A 25,533-nucleotide genomic window follows, 5' to 3' on the forward strand; every position below is an offset into this window, starting at 1 on the left:
CCAGAACCTCTCTGAGCTCCCTCACCTTTGTCCACCTTTAGATTTTCAAGTTGTTCATACACACTCTCTTCCATAAACGGTCCTATATCCACTCCATTCTCATACGTACTTTTGCCAGTCAATCGTGGTCCTTCTCCAGGATTTTCTTCTGTGAAAACAGAACAAAAGTATCTATTTAGCAAATTTGTTTTTCTTCATCATTATCTACATAGTGGTTCGCAGCATCTTTCAGTCTCACAATTCCCTTTTTAGTCTTCCTCCTTTCACTAATATACCTGAAGATTACTTTTGCCACCCCTCCTTACATTTCTAGCTATTTGTTCTTCCGCTTGCACTTTCGCCAGATGTGTCTCTCTCTCTTGGCTTCTTTCCTTTTCATCCGGTATTCCTCTCCGTGTTCCTCTTCTTGAGCTTTTCTGTATTTCAGGAATGCCAACACTTTAGCCTTTATTTTCTCAGCCACTTGCTTGGAGAACCATATCGGTTTCCTTTTTCTCTTGCTTTTATTTACTCTCCTTACATAAAGGTTTGTGGCCATATTTATAGCTTCTTTCAGCCTGGACCACTGTCCTTCCACTTCTCATACATCCTCCCAGCCCATCAGCTCCTTCCTCAGGTATTCCCCCATTTTACTAAAGTCAGTATGCTTGAAATCCTGGACTTTGAGTTTTCAGTGGCCGCGAAGAAAATGATAAAGGGGATGGGATGACTTCCCTATGAGGAAAGGCTAAAGCGGCTAGTGAGCTTATTTTCGATAGAGATCGCCGGCCATCTGCTGACACAAATCAGGAGATGGCCGGCGATCTCCTCATCCCGGCCAAATCAGTATAATCAAAAGCCGAATTTGACCGGCGCCAACTACTTTTTCGTTGCGGAGCCGGCCAACCTTCAAGGGAGGGTACAGAAGGCAGGACTGGGGGGGGGGGAGAGTGAGGGCGGGGCAGGAGCGTGGTTACCAGATGGCTGACCACCGTATAATGGAAAAAAGATGGCCGGCTCAAACAAGCATTTCGCCGGCTGGACTTGGTCCATTTATTTTTAGGTCCAAGTCACCAAAAAGTGCCCTAATTGACCAGATGACCACCAGAGGGAATCGGGGATCACCTCCCCTTACTCCCCCAGTGGTCACCAATCACCTCCCACCCCCCAAAAAAATTAAAAAACATTTTTTGCCAGCCTGTATGCCAGCCTCAAATGTCATACCCAGCTCCCTGACAGTAGTATGCAGGTCCCTGGAGCAGTTTTTAGTGGGTGCACTGCACTTCAGGCAGGTGGACCCAGGCCCATCCCCCCCCCCACCTGTTCCACTTGTGGTGGTTAATGTAGAGCCCTCCAAAAAAAAAAACAAAACCCACTGTACCCACATGTAGGTGCCCCCTTCACCCCTTAGGGCTATGGTAATGGTGTAGAGTTGTGGGGAGTGGGTTTTGGGGGGATTTGGGGGGGGGGCTCAGTACCCAAGGTAAGGGAGCTATGCACAGGGGACCAATTTTTGCTTTTTTTAATTTGTAGAAGTGCCCCCTAGGGTGCCCGGTTAGTGTCCTGGCATGTCAGGGGGGCCAGTGCACTACAAATGCTGGCTCCTCCCACGACCAACTGGATTTTGCCAGGTTTGAGATGGCCGGGCCCGGTTTCCATTATGGCTGAAAAAAACAGAGCCGGCTATCTTCTCTACACCCGGCGATCTCAACATTTGACCTAAATGTTGATTTAGCCGGCCCCAACCGTATTTTGAAAATAAGGTTGGCTCCGCCCCTTTGCGAAGCTGGCCCCGAAGATGGCCATCACCGTTCGATTATGCCCCTCTAGGGCTCTTCAGCTTGGAGAAAAGGCGGCTGAGAGCAGATATATTGTAAGCTCTTTGAGCAGGGTAAATTTAAAACGAATCGGAGAAAATTTTTCTTCACCCAACGTGTAATTAGACTCTGGAATTCGTTGCCGGAGAACGTGGTACGGGCGGTTAGCTTGACGGAGTTTAAAAAGGGGTTAGATAGATTCCTAAAGGACAAGTCCATAGACCACTATTAAATGGACTTGGAAAAATTCCGCATTTTTAGGTATAACTTGTCTGGAATGTTTTTACGTTTGGGGAGCGTGCCAGGTGCCCTTGACCTGGATTGGCCACTGTCGGTGACAGGATGCTGGGCTAGATGGACCTTTGGTCTTTCCCAGTATGGCACTACTTATGTACTTATGTACTTATTTCATGTATGGTGTACAGCGCTGCGTATGCCTTGTAGCGCTATAAAAATGATAAATAGTAGTAGTAGTAGATATGATAGAGGTCTATAAAATAATGAGTGGAGTTGAACGGGTAGATGTGAAGCATCTGTTTACACCTTCCAAAAATACTAGAACTAGGGGGCATGCGATGAAGCTACAATGTAGTACATTTAAAACGAATCAGAGAAAATATTTCTTCACTCAACATGTAATTAAACTCTGGAATTCATTGCCAGAGAATGCAGTAAAGGCAGTTAACTTAGCGAAGTTTAAAAAAGGTTGGACAGCTTCCTAAAGGAAAAGTCCAAAGACCATTATTAAATGGACTATTTCTGGAATAAGCAGTATAAAATGTTTTGCACTTTTTTGGGATCTTACCAGGAATTTGTGGCCTGGATTGGTCACTGTTGGAAACAGGATGCTGGGCTTGATGGACCTTTGGTCTTTCCCAGTATGGCAATACTTATGTACTTATGTACTGAGAGTGGTGTCTCACTGCTGTGTATGTATATATGGAGTTGCCTGCTACATAGATATTTGCTGTCTTACAAGTACTGCTGGCAGGACACTTAATACAGGTTAGAATACAAAGGGGAAATTCTACAACTTGCTGTCTCCATTTAGGTACCCTGAGGATGTACAGAGGGAGTCTATTCTATGACAACAGCTGGGTGCCCAGATTCCATTACAGAATTCCAGTATAACCCAGTATTGTAACCGCAGGTTCACAAATTTAAAGCACGCCACCAACCACAGACCAGGTGTAACTGTGGGCACATAAATACAGCAGAGACGCATGTAACTTACAGTAGTCTATAAGTAATGGGCATAAGTAGGAGTCCCACCCATGTTCAGACCATTTTCCGCTCATGTACATGCCACCCTTTCATTTATACATTATTCCCAGGTTCTATATATGGTGCTCAAAATTGCCCAATTTGCGTATTCACTTTAATTGAGTAATGAGTCAATTAGCACCAAATAATTGGGTGCTAACAGTCAATTAGTGGAGGAGTAGCCTGGAGTGGAGGAGTAGCCTAGTGGTGAGAGGACCAGTCTTAACATTCACGGCTGCTCTTTGTGATCTTGGGCAGGTCGTTTAACCCTCCATTGCCTCAGGTATAAAACTAGATTGTGAGCCCTCCAGGGACAGAGAAATATCCAGTGTACCTGAATGTAACTCACCTTGAGCTACTACTGAAAAAGGTGTGAGAAAAAATCCAAAAAAATAAGTAAAATAGAATCATTGGTGTTAATTGGCATTGATTGGGATTTACGTGTGAATCTTGCTAAGCATTATTCTATAAAGATGTGTTTGTAAATTTTTGAGGGTGCAGCTGAAAAGGGGGCGTGGCCATGGGAGGAGCATGGGCGGGTCAGAGGCATTCACTAAAGATGCACGCAGTATTATAGAATTTGGGGGCTCCATGCCTAATTTGTGAGCAAGGATTTACAGCAGGTTTCAGTTGGTGTAAATCCTTAGGCCAAAAGCTGGGCACGGATCCTGGCGCTACATGCTATTATCGAATAGCACTCAGCGATCATATTTTGCTACCCAAATGTGGACACCATTAATAAAATCTGGCCCTGTGTACATTATATGCATAGTTGTAGAATAACGTTTAGTCACCTGCTGCCACTTTCGTGGCTAAGTGTACACTTCTGATTGTAAGTGCTAGGATGCCACACACTTACATGCACAAGGGACAGGTAAATTTCATTAATCAGGATTTAGGTAAGGACTTGAAATCAAAACCTTCTAGTTTCTATGGTGAGTGAAATCAGAATGACTGCAGATGAAAATTTGGATAGTTTAGTGGTCTTTTTATATCTGATGGCCGTCTTTGAACATAGAAACATAGAATGTGCCATGCTGTTTCAGACCAAAGGTCCATTGATATAGCTATGCCCACGTTTTCCTGAAGGAATGTTATATGAGAGAGTGCAAAAGTAGCTATGGAAGTGATAGTGGGAGAGGAGGGGCTGGATGAGTGGATGGTGGATTATTCATGATGGGGACTGAGTGCATGAGTGGTTATGAATGGCAAGTGGCTGAGTGAGTGGATTGAAGAGTAATGAGTGGTAGGAGTCTGAGTGAGTGGAAAGACTTTTGCCAGTCACACTACACTACACAGTGGAAAGACATTAAGAGTGGAGGAGGATAAATAGGTGAATGGAGGGTTATGAGTAGTGGGAAGGTTGAGTACATGTATGGAAAGGGGCTTATAACTGGAAGTAGGCTGTTGGTGCAGGGAAAGCTGAATGTGTGCTGCAGGAAAGTGTGAATGGGGGGATTGATTTGAGAGTGCTGAAGGGAGGGTTTGAGAGCAGGAGGGTTTGAGTCAGCCACTTCTCTCCCTATCCTCTCCTACTTCCTCTTTCCTTTTGCCCTTTCTGTTTTCCTTTACCCTTCAATCCCTCCAACATTTCCCTTACCCCTTTCATTCACTTTCCTCCTTATCCTATCTCACTCTCCTTTCACAGTTCCTTCTTTCTTCTCCTGAAGATCCAGGTCTCCTTTCTTCTTATGCCAGACAGGTTGGGAACATTGCCACGCCTCCATTCTTCTCCCAGAAGTCTGCTTGTGTCAGCACCTGCATTCTTCTATTGCCAAAGTCTGCTGCAACCTTTTCTGACAACAGAAATAGGAACTTCACTATTGCCTCAACATTCTCCTCCAATGGTTCCTCTCTGCCTTTTTTGGGTAGTGGAGCCTGGACACCTGACCACCCTGCTGCTTCAGATACTGCCAACACCTGTTCTACTCCTCATGCTTTCTCCATATCTATGCATGCATGTGAATGGATAGACAGACAGAACCTTGACAAATGCCATAACCAGCTATTAAACACATTAAAAAACAATTGTGTATTTAAATATAATATTGAATATTATGTAGACTGATAATTGTGCATCTGTTTCTCTGCTGTTAGGCATTTTAGTTAACAACCTTTATACTAAGCATTTTTCCCACAACCAAAAAAATTAGGATAAATATTTTAGTAGGTAAGCTCCTTTAATGATGTTACTATATGACAGTAATGCCCATAGGAACGAAGATAGTCCATCAGCAGACAACCTAGCGAAATACTTCAAAGAGAAAATTATAAAGCTACGACTCACGTTACCGACCAACACAACTGACTATGAAAACCTCCTTGAATGCCTAGACCCAACACCTGGGGAATACCCAGCTGACCAAGCATGGACTAACTTTGACACACTATCAACTGACAATACTTCTCGAATGCTCAAAAATTATGCCAAATCACAATGCAAATTAGATGCCTGTTCCAGCAATCTCATAAGATCTGTCCCCCAACAATTCAAAACAGACCTCATGAGACACCTGAATCATATGCTACAACAAGGTCTCTTCCATAAAGATAAAGGAAACATCCTACTTACTCCCCTACCTAAAGACGCAAAGAAATCTACCAATGACCTAACCAACTATCGTCCAGTAGCATCGATCCCGCTGACAACCAAACTCATGGAAGGCATAATGGCGAAACAACTCAATAACTACCTAAACAAACACTCAATCCTGCATAAATCTCAATCAGGATTCAGATCGAACTACAGCACCGAAACAGTACTGGTAACTCTAATAAATAAGTTCAAATAAACAATTGCAATGGGCAATAACATACTTCTTCTACAATTTGACATGTCCAGTGCCTTCGACATGGTCAACCATAGAATACTTCTACACATTCTGGAATACTTTGGAATTGGAGGAAACGTTCTTAACTGGTTTAGAGGATTCTTGACAACTAGATTTTACCAAGTAACAACTAAAGCGACGACATCAGCCCCATAGTCACCTGAATGTGGTGTTCCCCAAGGATCACCCCTCTCACCAACCCTCTTTAACCTAATGATGACTGCTCTAGCCAACCTGCTAGATAATCAAAACCTCAATCCATACATATATGCAGATGATGTTACGATTTACATCCCGTTCAAACACGATCTAAAGGAAGTCACTAACGAGATCAACCAAAGCTTTCAAACCATGCACTCCTGGGCAGATGCATTTCAGCTGAAACTCAACGCAGAAAAAACACAATGCCTTATACTTACCTCACAACATAACACAAACAGCTTCCCCACCATAACCACCTCAAACTTTCCCTCCCCATCTCTAACTCGTTGAAAATTCTAGGAGTTACCATAGATCGACATCTCACTCTTGAAAACCACGTGAAAAATACAACCAAGAAAATGTTCCACTCCATGTGGAAACTCAAAAGAGTAAAAACTTTCTTCCCAAGAGCCATTTTTCGAAACCTGGTACAATTGATGGTACTAAGTCACTTGGACTACTGCAATGCACTCTACATTGGATGTAAAGAACAGCTTATCAAGAAGCTTCAAACCGCCCAAAACACCACAGCTAGACTCATATTTGGAAAAACAAAATATGAAAGTGCAAAACCCCTAAGAAAGAAACTACACTGGCTCCCTCTTAAAGAAAATATCACGTTCAAAATCTGCACGTTAGTCCATAAAATCATTTACGGAGACGCCCCGTCATACATGCTCGATCTAGTGGACCTCTCATCCAGAAATGCCAAAAGATCTGCTCATAACTATCTTCATCTGCACTTCCCCAGCTGCAAAGGATTAAAATACAAACTGACACACGCTTCAAGCTTTTCCTACATGAGCACACAGTTGTGGAATGCACTCCCAAAACACCTAAAAACAATCAATGAAATAACCAACTTCCGCAAATCGTTGAAAACCTATCTCTTCACCAAAGCTTACCACGAAAATCCTTAACTAACTACAATACACCACTACGCGTCCCTGACTATGAATGTCTTTCAACTATTTGATCAGATCAATATGTTAAGATTACTATTCTTGTCATCTTTTTTAACACCAATTGTATTTCTGTAACCTGAAATGGCGTTGCCATTACAGGTATTTGTAAGCCACATTGAGCCTGTAAATAGGTGGGAAAAATGTGGGATACAAGTGCAATAAATAAAAAAAATTTTTTTTTAAATGCATTAGCATCTCTAACATTTAGTGCATGCCCAATTTTAGCACGTACTAAAAGCGTGAGCGCGCCTTAGTAAAAAGGGGTCTGAATGTCATCACTTACAATGAGTAACTAAGGGGTCCTTTTACTAAGTCATGGTAAAATGTGGCCTGCGGTAGTGTAGGCGTGTGTTTTGGGCATGTGCAGAGCCAGTTTTTACCATGTCTGCAAAAAAGGTCTTTTTTTAATGGGATGGAAACCAGTTCATGCCTAAAACAGGCCTGAGCATTTAACGGCACCCACTGATCTAGCGGTAAGGGCTCACGCGCTACTTGCACGGTGACTGGTCGGGGCATGCCAACTGCCGATTACCGCCTGAAACGCCGCACATGGGAGGAAATAAATAAATAAATCATCCAGGTGTTATGGGCGCACAGGCAAATCTGAAATTACTGCCAGGGGTGCAGTAGCCTGGCGGTAGTCTCATTTTGGTGCACGTTGCACGCGCGTACAGCCTAACGCACCTATGTAAAAGGGCCTCTATCTCATATATATATTCTTGTGTAGTGTGACTGGCAAAAGTATGAATTTCATCAGCCTCCATTTATCAAAGCTACAGTGCTACTGACTTTGCAATATATCAAGAGCACGGTTATGCAGTGCTCACTGTTTATATCTTTATTTTGTACTGATGGCATATGACAGCAAGCCCAGGGAACTTTCAGATCTCAATGAAATACTCTTCTGCAAGTGCCATAAAGCATTCATACCAAGTGCAACACAGTATTTATTAAATGGAACAGCCAAACTGCTGTTTCTTTTCAAATATGGCATGTCTTTTGCCAGTATCCGCACAATAGATTTATTTCATTTTGATGGATGCTGTTATATTAGAGCAAATGTTTATACTGTATTTCCTCATTCCATAAGAGGACAAAATGATAGGACAAGTTTCTGAGAGTCCATTTCTGCTGCTGCTACTAAGAAAGGTAATAATATTGTTGTCACAAATTTCACCTGTGCTTCGACTATACAGCTCTGAAGACTGAGCTCTGATAATATCAACCAAAACCATTCAATTGCTGGAAATACTAATATAGAAACAGATTCAAAAGTAAGTGACTATAAATAGAAAAAAAGGATTGCGGTAGCCAAACATCACAAACATTTTTGTGCAAAAAGTCATGTCTTTAATCATTGGTCTTAAAAATCATACAAAACACCCATTCATTTATTTAATCTTAGTGGATATAGAACTCACAGAATATAAGAAAACATTTCTGTGTGAAATATCTGGTGTGTATATTTTACTCATACACACTATATTTATTTTGCACAAGGGTGTTTTGTTAAATTTGTGAGTACTGTAGACATATTGGAGCAATTCTACAAAGGGCACTAAAAATTTGGCGACTAAAATCTGTGTGCAAAGATAGTTCTTTTTATAATGGTGTCTGGGTGCTCAGATTCTCATAACCAGGGGGTCTTCATCATCCCACATCCAGTCAGGTTTTTCCTTAATAAATATACCTGAGATGTATTTGCATAAACTGTCTCCACTGCTCTTATAGAATAGAGCCTAAGGGGCCCTTTTACTAAGTCGCGTAGGCATTTACACGCGCCCGTGTGCCAAATTAGAGTTACCGTATGGCCCTTGTAATAATTTCAATTTTGGCATGCATCCGCTACGCGCGTCTGGAAAATATTTTTTATTGTCTGGCATGCAGAAGCTACACACGTCAAGTGGCATTTGATGCACGCAGAGCATTACCACTCAGTTTCCGCCTCAGATCTTACCGCTAGGTCAATGGCATGCGGTAAGGTCTCAGACCCAAAATGAACACGTGGCAATTTTCATTTTGCCGCAGATCTGTTTTCAGCAAAAAAAAGAAGAGGCATTTATTTGTAGGTGCGTTAAAAAATTATTCTGCGTGCAAACAAAACCCGCACCTACATCACTGTAGGCCATGTTCAGTGCACCTTAGTAAAAGGACCCCTATAATAGCATTTGGGTTAGAAAGTTGCATGGGGACAGAAATGTCACCCATCCCTGCCCATCCCAGTAGAGTCTAACCCAAATCCACTCATATCTGCTAAGATCTATTCCATCCCCACCCATCCTCCCAATCTCCTTCATACCCACCCATACCCGCAGGAGTTGATGCTGTTATTTACTTGCTCGCAGCCCTCTGTTTCCTTCCAACCCCAACGGTTCTTGTGGTGTTTTGGATGGTGTTCACTATTCAACCAGTGAGTGTTCCAATCCTCATTCTGGTGCTCCAACTGTCTCTCTCTGTACAATCCAAGCTTCATTCTGGTGCTCAAGTTGCCTCTCTCAATGCAAGGAAGATAAATGACAGCAGACGTCATGATAGTAACATAGTAGATGATGGCAGAAAAAGACCTGCACTGTCCATCCAGTCTGCCCAACAAGAGAACTCATATGTGCTACTTTTTGTGTATACCCTACTTTGATTTGTACCTGTGCTCTTCAGGGTACAGACCGTATAAGTCTGCCTAGCACTATCCCCGCCTCCCAACCACCAACCCCGCCTCCCACCACCGGCTCTGGCACAGACCGTATAAGTCTGCCCAGCACTATCCCCGCCTCCCAACTACCAGCCCTGATGTTAAAAAGCTGAAGCCATCTCCCCCGGGCTGCTGCCATATTAGTGTATTTTAAACAAACTATCAGCTAACAGTTACCAAAAAGAAAAATCCAAATACCTGACTCTGCAAAAATGAAGAATATGTACAAAAAAGAGAAAACATCTTTAACTTCTTAGACAAAATGCTGCTTTCATTTACTGCTACCTAAGCACTTTCCTACTCGCTTCTTCTCACCTCCAGTTTGTCAGTACATGGCGTATCCAATTCGAAGCTCGGTTTATAGCTGAAACGCTGACAATAATTTTTTTATACTGTTTTACTGATTTTAAATTTTATTTCATGATATATATGTATGGGAAGCTTTCAAATAAATAAAAAAAAGCTGTCAAATAAAAAAAAAAACACATATAGGCAAGTCATAAGTGTTTGCTATTATTTTTATATAGAAATATCATTATTTTGATTATATGTAAAAATGAAGGCATATAGCACAACACTGAAATTCACAATACAGCATTGCAAATAACAAAGCAAGCTCTGGAGCACTGACAAACGCATATTGAATATAACCCTCCCCCCTTCACAGACACCTCAAAAACTCCCCACCCCAACTACCCTTACACCCACCCACCCACCCTGATACCCTCCTAACAGAAAGAATGCAAAAACCAAGGAGGTTTACTAATACAATATAAATCTTACAAGCTTGGTATTGTTTTCAATAGCGTCTGCAAATGTTTGGAGTCACTCAATATGGCAGCAAATTCCAACCACTTCCATCAGCCCAAATAGTGGGCCAGATAAGGTCATGCTATCTGCTGTCATAAAACCTCCTTTTCTCAGTGCATTCCAAGCCTCATTTTATAAGGTTAGTTTATTCAGGGTTTTGCTATACCACCTTTCATATTTACTATAATAAAGGAATTTGCAATCTATGAGGCAAAAATTATAATAAGAAATTACGAGGGCATTTTTGATATGATGTCTAAATCCGATTCTGGACATTTTATTGAAAACGACCAAAACTCAAGTGGCAAACATACCAATAGCAATGCTAATACATCTCTTGTATACCACTATATCCTCATACCTGGGTCCAATGTGGTTCACAATAATGGTACAAAAATACTATATCACAGAGTTAACATGTTTCCAACAATATCTCATAAAAATAGAAAGCCTCATTTAAAGATAGTTGTAATCAAATAAAAGAGTCTTAAGCTTTTAACGAAAAGCAAAATAGTTCAACTCTAATATCCAAAGGTAAAAAATTCCATTTGGAAATCACAAAGGAAGAAAAAAGTAGAGCCAGCCATCCTGGAAAATCTCACCTCTCTAGTACTTAGAGGACAAAAAACCTTCAAAGACTTTAATCAGGGACCGCTGCTTTTTAACATATTTATAAATGACCTAGTTGGGAGTAACTAGCGAGGTAATTAAATTTGCTGATGACACAAAGTTATTCAAAGTCATTAAATCACAGGAGGATTGTGAAAAATTACAAGAGGACCTTATGAGACTGGGAAACTGGGCGTCTAAATGGCAGATGACGTTTAATGTGAGCAAGTGCAAAGTGATGCATGTGGGAAAGAGGAACACAAATTATAGTTACGTCATGCAAGGTTCCATGTTAGGAGTCACAGACCAAGAAAGGGATCTAGGTGTCGTCGTTGATGATACGTTGAAACCTTCTGCTCAGTGTGCTGCTGCGGCTAAGAAAGCAAATAGAATGTTAGGTATTATTAGGAAAGGAATGGAAAACAAAAATGAGGATGTATCGCTCCATGGTGCGACTGCACCTCGAACATTGTGTTCAATTCTGGTCGCCACATCTACCACTACTACTACTTATTTCTATAGCACTACTAGACGCACACAGCATTGTATACTTGAACATGAAGAGACAGCCCCTGCTCGACAGAGCTTACAATCTAATTAGGACAAACAGGACAAATAAGAGATAAGGGAATATTAAAGTGAAGATGATAAAATAAGGGTTCTGAACAAGTGAATAAGGGTTAGGAGTTAAAAGCAGCATTAAAAAGGTGGGCTTTTAGCTTAGATTTGAAGACGGTCAGAGATGGAGCTTGATGTACCGGGTCAGGAAGTCTATTCCAGGCATATGGTGCAACAAGATAAAAGAAACGGAGCCTGGAGTTAGTGGTGAAGGAGAAGGGTGCAGATAAGACAGATTTACCCAGTAAACAAAGTTCCCGGGGAGGCGTGTAGGGAGAGATGAGAGTAGAGAGGTACTGAGGATCTGCAGAGAGAAAAAAAGATCTCAAAAAAGATATTGTGGAATTAGAAAAGGTGCAGAGAAGGGCGACGAAAATGATAAGAGGGATGGGATGACTTCCCTATGAGGAAAGGCTAAAGCGGCTAGGGCTCTTCAGCTTGGAGAAAAGGCAGCTGAGGGGAGATATGATAGAGGTCTATAAAATAATGAATGGAGTTGAACGGGTAGATGTGAAGCATCTGTTTACGCTTTCCAAAAATACTAGGACTAGGGGGCATGCAATGAAGCTACAAAGTAGTAAATTTAAAATGAATCTGAGAAAATTTTTCTTCACTCAACATGTAATTAAACTCTGGAATTCATTGCCGGAGAATGTGGTAAAGGCAGTTAACTTAACGGAGTTTAAAAAAGGTTTGGACAGCTTCCTAAAGGAAAAGTCCATAGACCATTATTAAATGGACTTTGGGGAAAATCCACTATTTCTGGGATAAGCAGTATAAAATGTTTTGTACTTTTTTGGGATCTTGCCAGGTATTTGTGACCTGGATTGGCCACTGTTGGAAACAGGATGCTGGGTTTGATGGACTTTTGGTCTTTCCCAGTATGGCAATACTTATGTACTTATGTACTAAAGGTGCACAGATTAAATTTGTCCTGATTTAAGGCCATAAATTGCCAGAAAAATCATACAAACTGATTTTAACAATATTCTCTCATGAACCAGGAGCCAATGCAATTTAATCATGTAAAGAGAAATTCTGAGCCTAAAAATAAGTCTAGCCAAGGTGTTTTGAATAAACTTTTCCTAAGGAGTTTCACAGAAAGACCTGAGTAGAGAGCATTACATTAATCAAGTTGTATCAATACTAGCATCTGAACTAGTGTTCTAAAAGCTGCTTGGTCAAAGAACAGTCTTTTCAATATCAATTTTCTCAGCTTGAACATTGTTTTTTTCCAAAGCAAGTTTACTTGTGGTTCAAAGATTAACTATGAGTCAAGGACCACCCCAAAAACCTTAGATTTATCTTCAACTAGAAATAACTTATTCCCAGAGAGTATAAGTTGTTTAGGTGTAACAATTCCAGGATTTATAAACTTGAATTCAATTTCAGCATGTTTTTCAAGGCTCAGTGTTGGACCCTGTCTCTGTAAGATGATATCATGTCAACAGTATCTTTCAACTCAAGATTGTTATCTACATAGGACAGACATAATTCGTCAGATTCCAGTTGAAGTTTTCCCAAGAAAGCCATATAAAAACTGAACAACAATGCTGACAGGGGAGAACCTTGTGGAACACCACAATTCAGAAACCAATATTTACAACAAGAGTTATTCTTACGCACACAATAACTACAATGAGATAAAAACTCATGGTACCATTTGAAGACAGGCCCTACAATACCCACAGCACTCAGCTTTTCCACCAATATGACATGATGTACTGCATAGCAATTTTTAAACCAAAAAAATATATATATATCTTTTTGTTTCAAAAATTGTCATTTGCTATATGTTTTTGTGCTCGGTGCATTTACCTTTTTGGACCATTAAAAAAAAAAAAAGGTCCAAGGGAAAAATGCACAAAAACAAGCCATTGGGATATATGGGGGAGGCCAACATTCTTAGTAGACTTGTTACACGGACATGCCAGCAGAGCAGTGGGGTACCTTAGGGGCACTGCAGTGCACTTCATATAAAAGGTCCCAAGTACACATCTTACCATTACCCTATTATATTGTATGATGTGTCCTCTAAAATCCACCCAAAACCTACTGTACCCAACTTTCCACTACTACAATAGCCCTTATAGCTGCAGGTGTCACCTATATGTGGATACAGTAGGGTTTGGGTGGGTTTTGCATGTCTCACACTTTCCATTACAAGTGTAACAGTTAGAGTTGGATATGGGCCTGGGTTCCTTCTGCTCTAATAGGACAGGCCATAATATTTGAAGTTGTCATAGAGACGGTTATATACTGTGGGAGGGGGTCAGTGATCACTGAGGGAGTAAGGGGGGGTCATGCTTTAATCCCTCCAGTGGTCATTTGGTAATTTAGTCATTTTGTGACTTAGTCATGATTGAAACAGGTGTAGAACAAAGCATCTAACTTTTAACCCTAGATGTTTTTACTTTACATAGTAACATAGTAAATGACGGCAGAAAAAGACCTGCACGGTCCATCCAGTCTGCCCAACAAGGCAAACTCATATGTGCTACTTTTTGTGTATACCCTACTTTGATTTGTACCTGTCCTCTTCAGGGCACAGACCGTATAAGTCTGCCCAGCACTATCCCCGCCTCCCAACCACCAGCCCCGCCTCCCACCACTGGCTCTGGCACAGACCATATAAGTCTGCCCAGCACTATCCTCGCCTCCCACCACCGGCTGGCTCTGCCACCCAATCTTTGTTCCATTATGGCAGAAAAAGTCCAAGTTTTGAGAATGCCCAAATCCCACCCCCAACGTACCCCTGGCATGCCTCCTTATGATCTAGATGCACTGCATATGAACTACATAGAAAAACATCTTATAAATGGGTTTTGAAAATAGCAATTTGGACATCTTGGCAAAAAAAAAAAATAAAAAAAACACCCATCTGCCACTTTGTGCTGCTTTTTATATATTTTTCTGTTCTGGGCAAATTTGACAAAAACAGTACAGAAAAAACATTTGGACTATGTATATAAAATAAAGGTAGACAGAGGACAATCAATAATATATCAGAAAACAAAATAAATGAACAGCATAAAGCTATCAGATGCTGCTGCAGGGGACTGTGAGAAAGGAAAAGAGTCAGGCCGCTTCTATGTCTCCCTTAAGCTTTGGCAAAGTACAACATTTTCAATACCTTTTTTAATTTAGAAGTTTCTGTTCATAAATAGCAAGGCGAGGTGTTCCAGAGTGAGGGAGCAAGGAAAAATAACACCATATGATGTGTGAATTCATAGCAAGAATATGTGACAGGGCAGATGGCAATAATTCTGAAGTTGGGATCGTCTGGATTGAAAGGAGGATATAGGAACTAAGGGGTCCTTTTTCTAAGGTGCACTGAAAAATGGCCTGCAGTAGTATAGATGTGTGTTTTGGGCGTGCGTAGAATTATTTTTTAACGCACCTATAAAAAATGCCTTTTTTGCCGAAAATGGACGTGTGGCAAAATGAAAATTGCCGCTCATCCATTTTGGGTCTGAGACTTTACTGCAAGCCATTGACCTAGCGGTTAGGTCTCAAGCAGTAACCGGGTGGTAATGGTCTACGCATGTCAAATTCCATTTGACACGCATAGCTGCGGCGCATCAGAAAATAAAAAATATTTTTCAGATGCGCATTGCGGATGCGCCAAATTGAAATTACCGCAAGGGCCATGTAGTAAACGGGCATAACTCCAATTTGGCGCACATTGGGCACACGTAGGTGCCTATGCAGCTTAGCAAAAGAGCTCCTAAGTAATCAGTAAGAAGGCATATCCATATAAAAAGATGAAAAGCAGGGTCTTTTCTTATACGGATATATGACAGAAGCACTGTTTTCCTTGGAATAATATGCATTTTATTAATGGAAAAATATTTAGAATTAGTACACTGCATATAGGAGTAGATTCAAGAAAAAGCACCAATATTTAGGCACCAGGATGTTATGTGCTAAGCACAAATTCTATAATAGCAGTTCAGTGCAGAACTGCCACTATAGCGTACTAGTGATATATTCAGCCTGAATCTACAGACAATGTGACAAGGTGAAGAATAAAGGAAATGTAATTATATTAATAAGGCTGCTGAACATGGTAAAGTGGCAACACAGACAAAGTTTAAAGTCCGTGAAACAGCTGATTGTTTCAGAAAGGCCACCAGGGACCGTGCTAACAAAATAGAATAGCTGATTGCTGAAGCCAAGGAAATTCGCTGATCAAATGATCACTGGCAAAAGGACCAAGAAAGTAAGATGTGGTAAGAGAGGAGGCCGATTCAACCTCAGCGAGTAAGAGCACTGTGTTGTTTGGCTGGAACTCTGAAAGTGCTCCACTGACATACAGGTATTTCAGTGAGTCAGGAGGCATGTGAAATGTAACTGACTGAAAAGGATTTCAAAGAGAGATCCTGAAATCTGCCTAGAAAAAGACAAAGAAATGTAATCAGGGCGGGCTTCTGGATTGGTCTGGCAGGACTTAAAGGAAAGAAAATTATCAGGTAAGGCATAATTTCTCCTTCCTTAACATCCTACCAGACCAGTCCAGACCACTGGGATGTAACAAAGCAGTGTCCCTGTAGGGTGGGACAAGAAGAAGGCAACCAACTGAGTTTCAACTGAGGAACCTAGTGCATCACAAACAAGGCAAAATACTGGCACCAATGGAGAAGGAAAGTACTCTTGACAACTAGGAACAAGGATAAACCATGTGGGACACTCCAGGAATTAGATTTCGACTTTATTATTCCCTATTCAAGGGTTCAGGACTAATCTAACAAAATATTTCTTCATAGCCTCATAATGGAGACAGAAAAGTAGCAGAATTCAAGAAAGCATTGGACAATCAATGAGGGATGGAAAGGAATAATAAAGGTGAGAAGAAAGAGAGGGTGAACTAACTACATAGGCCTTATGGCTATTATTTATTAATTTATTTATTTGTATCCCACATATTAGCAGGCTCAATGTGGCTTACAAAATACCATAATGGTGAATGCCAAGTACGGTAGGTATTATACAATTAGAAAAAGGGTCAGGTAAGGTAGGGGTAAATGGGTACAATAAGGAACAAGGAAACAAGAAATAAAAATGTCCATTGCAATGTATGTATAGATGCTTTGTAGAGTTGAGGCATTTAAGTAGAATCAATAGGGTAGGCCTTGCAAAACAAATAGGTCTTTAAAGATCGCCTGAAGTTTTGATGGCCATGCATCGTTTTCACACTCTTTGGTAATGCATTCCACATTTGCGTACTTAAGTAAGAAAATTGGATACATAGGTTGATTTGTATCTGAGTCCAATGCAGCTTGGATAGTGAAGGTTCAGATAAGTGCGTGATGAACTGATTCTGTTTCTGGCTGGAAGATCTATTAAATCAATCATATATCCTGGGGCATCACCATAGATTATCTTGTGGACCAGAGAACAAATTTTGAAAGTAATGCAGTCCTCGATAGGGAGCCAGTGTAGTTTCAATCGAAGAGGTTTAGCGCTATCAAATCTTTTTTTGTTGAATATCAGTCTAGCATGCCTTTGTAAAAAGACCCCACAATCAGCAAAGGACTTTTCTCTTTAAAATCTAGGCCTCAAATTCAATAGTTCTAATAAGAAACTATGGGGTCGATATTCAAACACTTGGATGACAGTTATACTGGTGAAAACAGCATTTACCTGGCTATGTGAAACATAACTTGTTAAAGTCAATATTCAGCCAGCGCTGAATAATTGAATATTAGCTCTAATCGCTAAAAGATAACCAGGCAACTGTGGGACATTTTGGAGCAGTCTGGAAGTGTGGCCAGAGTTTTAGCAAGTAGCATCAATATTTAGTGCCAGAAAGCTGGCTACATGATGACAACTAATTGGTTAACTTTAGGACAGCATTTTCTGTGGTTATCCCTTCATGCGCTCAATATTTGGGAATATCCCTTGCATTCTGCCACATGGCACACACTATACAAACACCATCCTGCTGCTGACACATGATGTTATGGATGTATCTGGACATTTTTGTGAGGAAGAGGCTGAGGAGGAAGAGAAGGCAGCTAAGACATCAGGAAGCTCAGCCATAGTCCCTAGTGTAGGTATAGGGGCCATAGGGTCTACAGGGCATATGTGAGTTTTCTGCAACTCACAGAGGATTAAGTATTCCAGAGATACCTCTTTAATAAGGCCACCATCACTAACTTCTGTGAGCTGCTAAAGGAAGATTTTGAGCCCCTCCCCCCGACCCTCAGGAGTCATGCCTTGCCTATGCACATTATGAAGGTCAATACAACACAGGCTTTCTTTGCCACAGAAAGTTTCTAGTATGTTGTTGGGACAACCACTGGCATCACACAATCTGCCACCAGACACTGCATTGAGTCCTTCCTGAGAGCTCTGCTCAGAAGGCTGCAGGATTATATCACCTGCCAATGAAGCCAAGAGCAAATTCTATGGCACTGCTGAGTTCCCATCAGTGCTGGGGGCCATAGACTGCACACATGTTGCCCTAAGGCCACTTTGATCATAGCGTTTATAGAAACCGAAGCACTACCACTCTATGAACATGCAGGTAGTGAACAATGCAAGGCTCCTCACCACTGATATGTGTGCAAGGTTCCCTGGTAATAATGAATGAGAAATGCATATACTATGAATCAATGAAAATGTTTAGAACCCTTTCCATCTCCCCCCCCCCCCCCCCCCCCCCCGTGTGCCTGCTTCCTCACCCATGTGCTTCCTCAAAAAGGTCCAATGTCCGATGTTGTGTTCACTGTGTGCATCATCCCTCCTCCCTGGTGATCTTCTTCCTCTTCTGCATGCTCCTCTTCCATGGTCTCCTAATCTGAATGGTATGATGAGCAAAGGTGCAGGGCTGCTGGCCTTTCTGGCTGACCTGCAGCTGAAATAGCCTCATGCAGGCACCTATAGCTCTTCTCACTGGTCTTCAAGGAATGGAGGCCCCTCTGCCTCTCCTTCCAGTGGTGGAGGTTCCTCAGGCTGCTTCTTATTTGATCTTGTATCTTCTAGCTGCCCCTCAGGTGGTTTTGTGTCCTGCTGCCTGGAAGTGCCTGGAGCACCTGTGGAGAAAGAGGTAAAAGGAAACCCATGGTACAATTAGCAGCTACACTAATCATGCATTCTACCTCCTATCTTTTACAGAGGGGAGATATATGCCAATGATGATATGAATCTATATGCAGCAGAGATATCTGGTTATGGAACCTCTGAGTCACCCTGAGTCATATCCCTCCTGGCACAGGGTACATTGTTAAAGTCACCAAAATGTGTCCACCATGTTTTATATGCACCTTTTTGTTATGTGTATGTTAGCCTAGAAGAATCACGGTGCCTTTTCTATGACTTCAGATATACCAGTTGTACCTCATGTCTGTCTCTCTCATGAGTCTGTATAATGGCATATGCTACAATGGTACACAATGCTCTAACTGTACATGACACCCAGAAAAATGTCATTGACCTGAAGTACATGCTAACCAGACCACTGCCTTTGAATATGGGCTCCTCTATCTGCAAACTTCCAATCCTCCTTGGTGTAAGCCTGCCCTGCCTGTTTCCATGGTAAATAGCAGTTGAGACTGCAGGTAGGAAACAGCCAATGGGAAGACAGTGGAAGCAGGGCACTAGAAGGCAGCTCTAGTCACAGAGAGTGTGGATAGGATCCAGCCAATGGGGAGGCTGTGGGGGTGGAGTACAGAAGGTGATGAACTGAGAGAATTTATGCGCTATAGAAATTAAGTTCCTGCATGTAGTAGTAGATGGAAGAGAAACAAAGCCACCACCCAAATTGAAAAGGAATTTCCAACAGTTTCAGCATGTAAACAATAATTCACAGTAACATGGCACTTTTCAAACAGTCCTCCCCTCTCATCTCCTCTCCCAATGACAGATACAGAGAACCAACAGATATAAATATATGCATACACATACTAAACAAATACTTTTGTTCTGTTTTCACTGAAGAAAATCCTGGAGAAGGACCACGATTGATTGGCAAAAGTACATATAAGAATGGAGCTGATATAGCACCGTTCACAGAAGTGAGTGTGTTTGAACAACTTGAAAATCTAAAGGTGGTCAAAGCCATGGGACCGGACGGGATCCACCCCAGGATACTGGGGGAGCTCAGAGAGGTTCTGGCGGGTCCTCTTAATGATTTATTTAATACATCTTTGGAGACAGGAGAGGTTCCGCGAGATTTGAGAACGGCGGATGTGGTCCCTCTTCACAAAAGTGGTGATAGGGAAGAAGCTGGAAACTACAGGCCGGTAAGCCTCACTTCGGTTATTGGAAAGGTAATGGAAGCGATGCTGAAGGAAAGGATAGTGAATTTCCTGGAAGCCAATAAGTTGCAAGATCCCAGACAACATGGTTTTACCAAAGGAAAATTGTGCCAAACGTATCTCATTGAATTCTTTGACTGGGTGACAGGAGAATTGAATCAGGAACATGCTATAGATGTAATCTACTTAAATTTCAGCAGAGCTTTTGACACAGTTCCCCACAGGAGGCTCTTGAATAAACTTGACAGGCTGAAGATAGGACCCTATGTGGTGAACTAGATTAGGAACTGGTTGACAGACAGATGCCAGAGGGTGGTGGTAAATGGAATTCACTCGGATGAGGGAAAGGTAAGTAGTGGAGTGCCTCAGGTATTGGTGCTGGGGCCTATTCTGTTCAAGATATTTGTGAGTGACATTGCCGAAGGGTTAGAAGGTAAAGTTTGCCTTTTTGCGGATGACACCAAGATTTGCAACAGAGCAGACACCCCGGAAGGAGTGGAAAACATGAAAAAAGATCTGCAGAAGCTAGAAGAATGGTCTAATGTTTGGCAAATTAAAATTCAATGCGAAGAAATGCAAATTGATGCACTTAGGTAGTAGAAATCCATGGGAGACGTATGTGTTAGGTGGTGAGAGTCTGATATGTACAGACGGGAAGAGGGATCTTGGGGCAGTGGCGTAGCTAGGGTAGTTGACACCCGGGGCCGTCATTTTTTAACACCCCCCCCCCCCCCCCCAATCCAGTACTAGGCATACCGAGAATACAAAACACTCAGGACCTATAGCGCAATTCTACCATACCATAAGCAGTCATTTCTACAAGTCACACAAGCATCTTAAATGCTACAGTGAGCACTAGAACATCAATTCACCTATTGTAAAACGAAAACAGACAGATTAGTACAGATCGTCGATCCTGCACAGTCAATGCCAACCGAAAGCCATGTCTTTTTCACAAACACAGATACACCCTAATCCACTATAGAATAAGTAATCATAAACTTTCTATTTAGACAAAAATTAAACTGAACCCCCGATGCCAGACTCTGCATACAATGCAACACCACAGAAACAGAAAATGTCCCCTAGTACTGTGCAAAATATAAAATTTGAAAAAACTAACAAATCCGATCACTTTACAAATTAACAAATAGAAATAAAACAAATATAGAAAATAAAATACCATTTTATTGGACTAATACATTTAGCTTTCAGAGGCCAAAACCTCCTTCCTCAGGTCAATACAGTATAGTGCTGTTATAGTATCCTATCCTGACCTGAGGAAGGGGGTTTTGTTCTCTGAAAGTTAAGTCAAAATGTATTAAAAATTAGTCCAATAAAATGATTACCTTATTTATATGTTCTATTTATAAACATTTATTAACACATAAACACAGATACAATACTATACCCTAAAGCAAAAAAATTAAAAAATATATATTTTATTTACAGTTTGTTGTCTCAGGTTTCTGCTTTCCTCATCTTCTTTTCACTGTCTTCCTTCCATCCAGCATCTGTCTTCGCTCTTCCTCTGAAATCCAGTGTCTGCCCTCTCTAATGTCCCTTCCATCCAGTGTCTGCCTTCTCTCTCTGCCCCTTCCATCCACCATCTGCCCTCTTTCTCTCTCCCCCTTCCACCCACCATCTGCCCTTTCTCTCTGCCTCTTCGATCCGTCTGCCCTCCCTCTCCCATCCATCCAGGGTCTGCCCTCCCTCACGCTCCCCCCTTCCATCCAGGGTCTGTCCCCTCTCTCTGCCCCCTCTTTTCAGCCCCCTCTTTCCACCTGCACCTAGTTCCAGTTCCAGCCCACATCTCCCACCTGCCACCCTTTTCAGCCCCACTATCCCACCAGTCCCCAGCCCTTTTCTCCCAGTCCCCAGCCACTTCTCCCTGTCCCCTTTTCAGCCCCTAGTTTCAACCCCAGCCCTTTTCTCTCACCAGTCCCGAGCTTCAGCCCCAGCCAGTTCTCCCTGTCCCCTTTAAAGCCCCCAGTCCCCACAGTTTCAGCCCCTGCCCCTTTTCAGCCCCCAGTTCCAGACCCCTTCTCCCATGAGCACTTCCCTCCCCAGTCCCCTTCTCCCCTCTGAGCACCCCCACCCTCTCCAATCCCCATTCTCCCCTCTGAGCACCCCCACCCTCTCCAATCCCCTTCTCCCATCTGAGCACCCCTCCTCTGAACTCCCCCACCCCCTCTCCAATCCCCATTCTCCCCTCTGAGCACCCCCACCCTCTCCAATCCCCATTCTCCCCTCTGAACTTCCCCACCCCCTCTCCAATCCCCTTCTCCCCTCTGAACTCCCCCCCTGACCTAGTCCCGTCCCCCCTCCATTGACGCCACAGAGCCCTCTTCGCCTGCCACCGCCTGCCTTTTTCTTTTTTTTTTAAATCCGTGCAGCCACGCAGGCAGCGCTTCGGCTCTGCCCTGTGTGTGCTGCTGTGAAAGAAGTAAATCGCCAGCGCTGGCTTCGGGCCTTCCCTCGATGTCCCGCCCTCTTGTGAAGTAACTTCCTATTTCCTCGAGGGCGGGACATCGAGGGAAGCCCCGAAGCCAGCGCTGACGATTTACTTCTTTCACAGCACACGCAGGGCAGACGCGAAGCGCTGCCTGCGTGGCTGCACGGATTTAAAAAAAAAAAAAAAAGGCAGGCAGTGGCAGGAGAGAGATGCGACGGAGCACCCCCCACCCACGGACACCCGGGGCGGACCACCCCCACCGCCCCGCCCTTGCTACGCCACTGTCTTGGGGTGATAGTATCTGAGGATCTGAAGGCGATGAAACAGTGTGACAAGGCGGTGGCCATAGCCAGAAGGTTGCTAGGCTGTTTAGACAGAGGTGTGACCAGCAGAAGAAAGGAGGTGTTGATGCCCCTGTATAAGTCGTTGGTGAGGCCCCACCTGGAGTACTGTGTTCAGTTTTGGAGGCCGTAACTTGATAAGGATGTAAAAAAAATTGAAGCGGTGCAAAGAAAAGCTACAAGAATGGTATGGTATTTGCATTACAAAACATATGAGGAGAGACTTGCTGACCTGAACGTGTATACACTGGAGGAAAGGAGAAACAGGGGTGATATGATATAGACGTTCAAATATTTGAAAGGTATTACTCCGCAAACAAACCTGTTCCGGAGATGGGAAGGTGGTAGAACTAGAGGACATGAAATGAGTTTGAAGGGGGGCAGACTCAAGAAAAATGTCAGGAAGTATTTTTTCACAGAGTGGTGGATATTTGGAATGCCCTCCTATGGGAGGTGGTGGAGATGAAAACGGTAACGGAATTCAAAAATGCGTGGCATAAACATAAAGGAATCCTGTTCAGAAGGAATGGATCCTCAGAAGCTTAGCGGAGATTGGGTGGCAGCACTGGTGGTTTGGAGGCGGGGCTAGTACTGGGCAGACTTCTACGGTCTATACAAATCAAGGTCAGGTGTACATATAAAGTAGCGCATAAGAGTTTATCTTGTTGGGCAGACTGGACGGACCGTACAGGTCTTTTTCTGCTGTCACCTACGAGGTTACTATGTTACTAACATATCCACTTATGCACAGACACACTCATCCCAACATTAATGCTCACACAATGCAAGCATGAACAGACACAGATATGAACATACATGAACTGACATATAAACACGTGTATACATACAAATATGCACAGATATATCAGCGCAAAAAGATACACACACAAATTACAAGCACAAAGACACACACACACATCAAAGATATACATGCACACTCATGAATATGAGTTGGAAAGAATTCCATAAGTCGTGAACTGAATGCTTTCCCCAGTTGTTATTGAACAAACTTAACATATTAAAATAAAAAGGTATCACCTTATTTTTTTTGTTATGCTTTTTTAAACTTTCTTCTTAAGCTGTTTGAAAAAAGAAGTAAACAGCCTTGTCCTGTACTGCAGTTCAAATGTATTTATGAATTATTTGTAATTTAGCTCACACCTTTTTCAATAGTAGGTGAGTTACATTCAGCTATGCTAGTATTTCCCTGTTCCTGGAGGTCTTACAATGGAGGGTCTTACAATGAGGCAATGGTGAGTTAATTGACTTGCCACCTAGTAGCCTGTAAATTGTGTGAGGCTGTCTTGGAAAATGTTGGCACTGTAGAATAACCTAAAGATAGTTCTCTAATTTGAGTGGGGCAGAATCCATTTTAAAAATGTGAACTGCCAAACCTGAGGAAGATTGTGAGATTGATGATATAACCTCCCAGCCTGTGAAAATGTCAGTCTAGAAGAAAGATTAAGAGGTTAGCTAAGTGTGAACTGAGCTGCAAAGTTTCTTTATCTATAGGAAGATAAACTGCATATCTCCCCCCACCCCGAGTTTCTGACTCCTATGTTAATTTAACTGAGAACAGAATCTAAAGAAGTTACGGAAACTATTTTGTTACCTTATTGTTTGCTAATTGCACTATTTTGTTCCACTGTTCGATTTTTAAAAGACAATAAACAAAATTTAGTTTATTGCCTCTCTGTCTGGACTAATAAAGAATCCTGGTGGTTTGTGTATTGGTACTCTGAGTGCTTTCTGGGAACTGTGGGACCACTGGGAGTGTGGCTCCAGTAACCTAGAAATCACTGGGGATAACTGGAGAGTAGGAGACTCGGCCAGAGGTGTTTGTGACCCAGCCGGTGGGAGGAGGGTGCTACTGAAGAACACAAGTGGCAGGTGCTGGCGGACCTGAGCTGTTCTGAGGATAGACCCTCTAAGTGGCCGCAGGGTATCCCCAGGTGGGTAGCTAGATGTTTCATGACACCATCCTAAAGCGAATAGCCATACAGGACACAAACCATTCAAGTCTGCCCGATACTGGCCCTAATTAATCACAGATGGAGTCATCATCTAAGCGTCACTTGACACATCCACACATTTGCAGATATCTAAGTTTTATAACATCTATTTTCTAATTAGAGATCCTCTGTGTTCATCCTATGTTGTTTTGAATTCCGTCACCATTTTTGTCTCTACCACCTCCCTCAGGAGGACATTTCCTGACATTACTCTTAAGTCTACCACCCATAGGCGGTCGGTGGCCCAACTGTTTGGGGAGGCTAAAGGGGGCAGAGTTAGGGGTGGGGCCAGGGGGTGGAGCTTAAATCCATAATTGTCTGATAACACACAGAAAAAATAAATAAATAAAAATAAAAGTCACAATTAATACCTTTTATTAAATTTAGATATTAGATATGTATCATATGTCAAAGAATAAAGTGGTTGCTCAAAGCATATTCTAAGCACAATCGCTCAACTGCAAAACACTATGCACAACTTTGTGCAAAAACACACTCTGAACCTTACTGTACCATAAATATTACAATGGGCAGAACCTAATACACCAATTTACCACCCAAACGGAAAATGCAGACCGTCAACAATATGAAACAAGGGATCATATCATCACAATTCTCATGTAGAGCCACAAAACACCCTAATTCATGTTTAATGTGGGATAAAATGCCATAAATAAGTAAA

This window comes from Microcaecilia unicolor, chromosome 2 (genome assembly GCF_901765095.1).
Source record: "Microcaecilia unicolor chromosome 2, aMicUni1.1, whole genome shotgun sequence".
Lineage (NCBI taxonomy): Eukaryota > Metazoa > Chordata > Amphibia > Gymnophiona > Siphonopidae > Microcaecilia > Microcaecilia unicolor.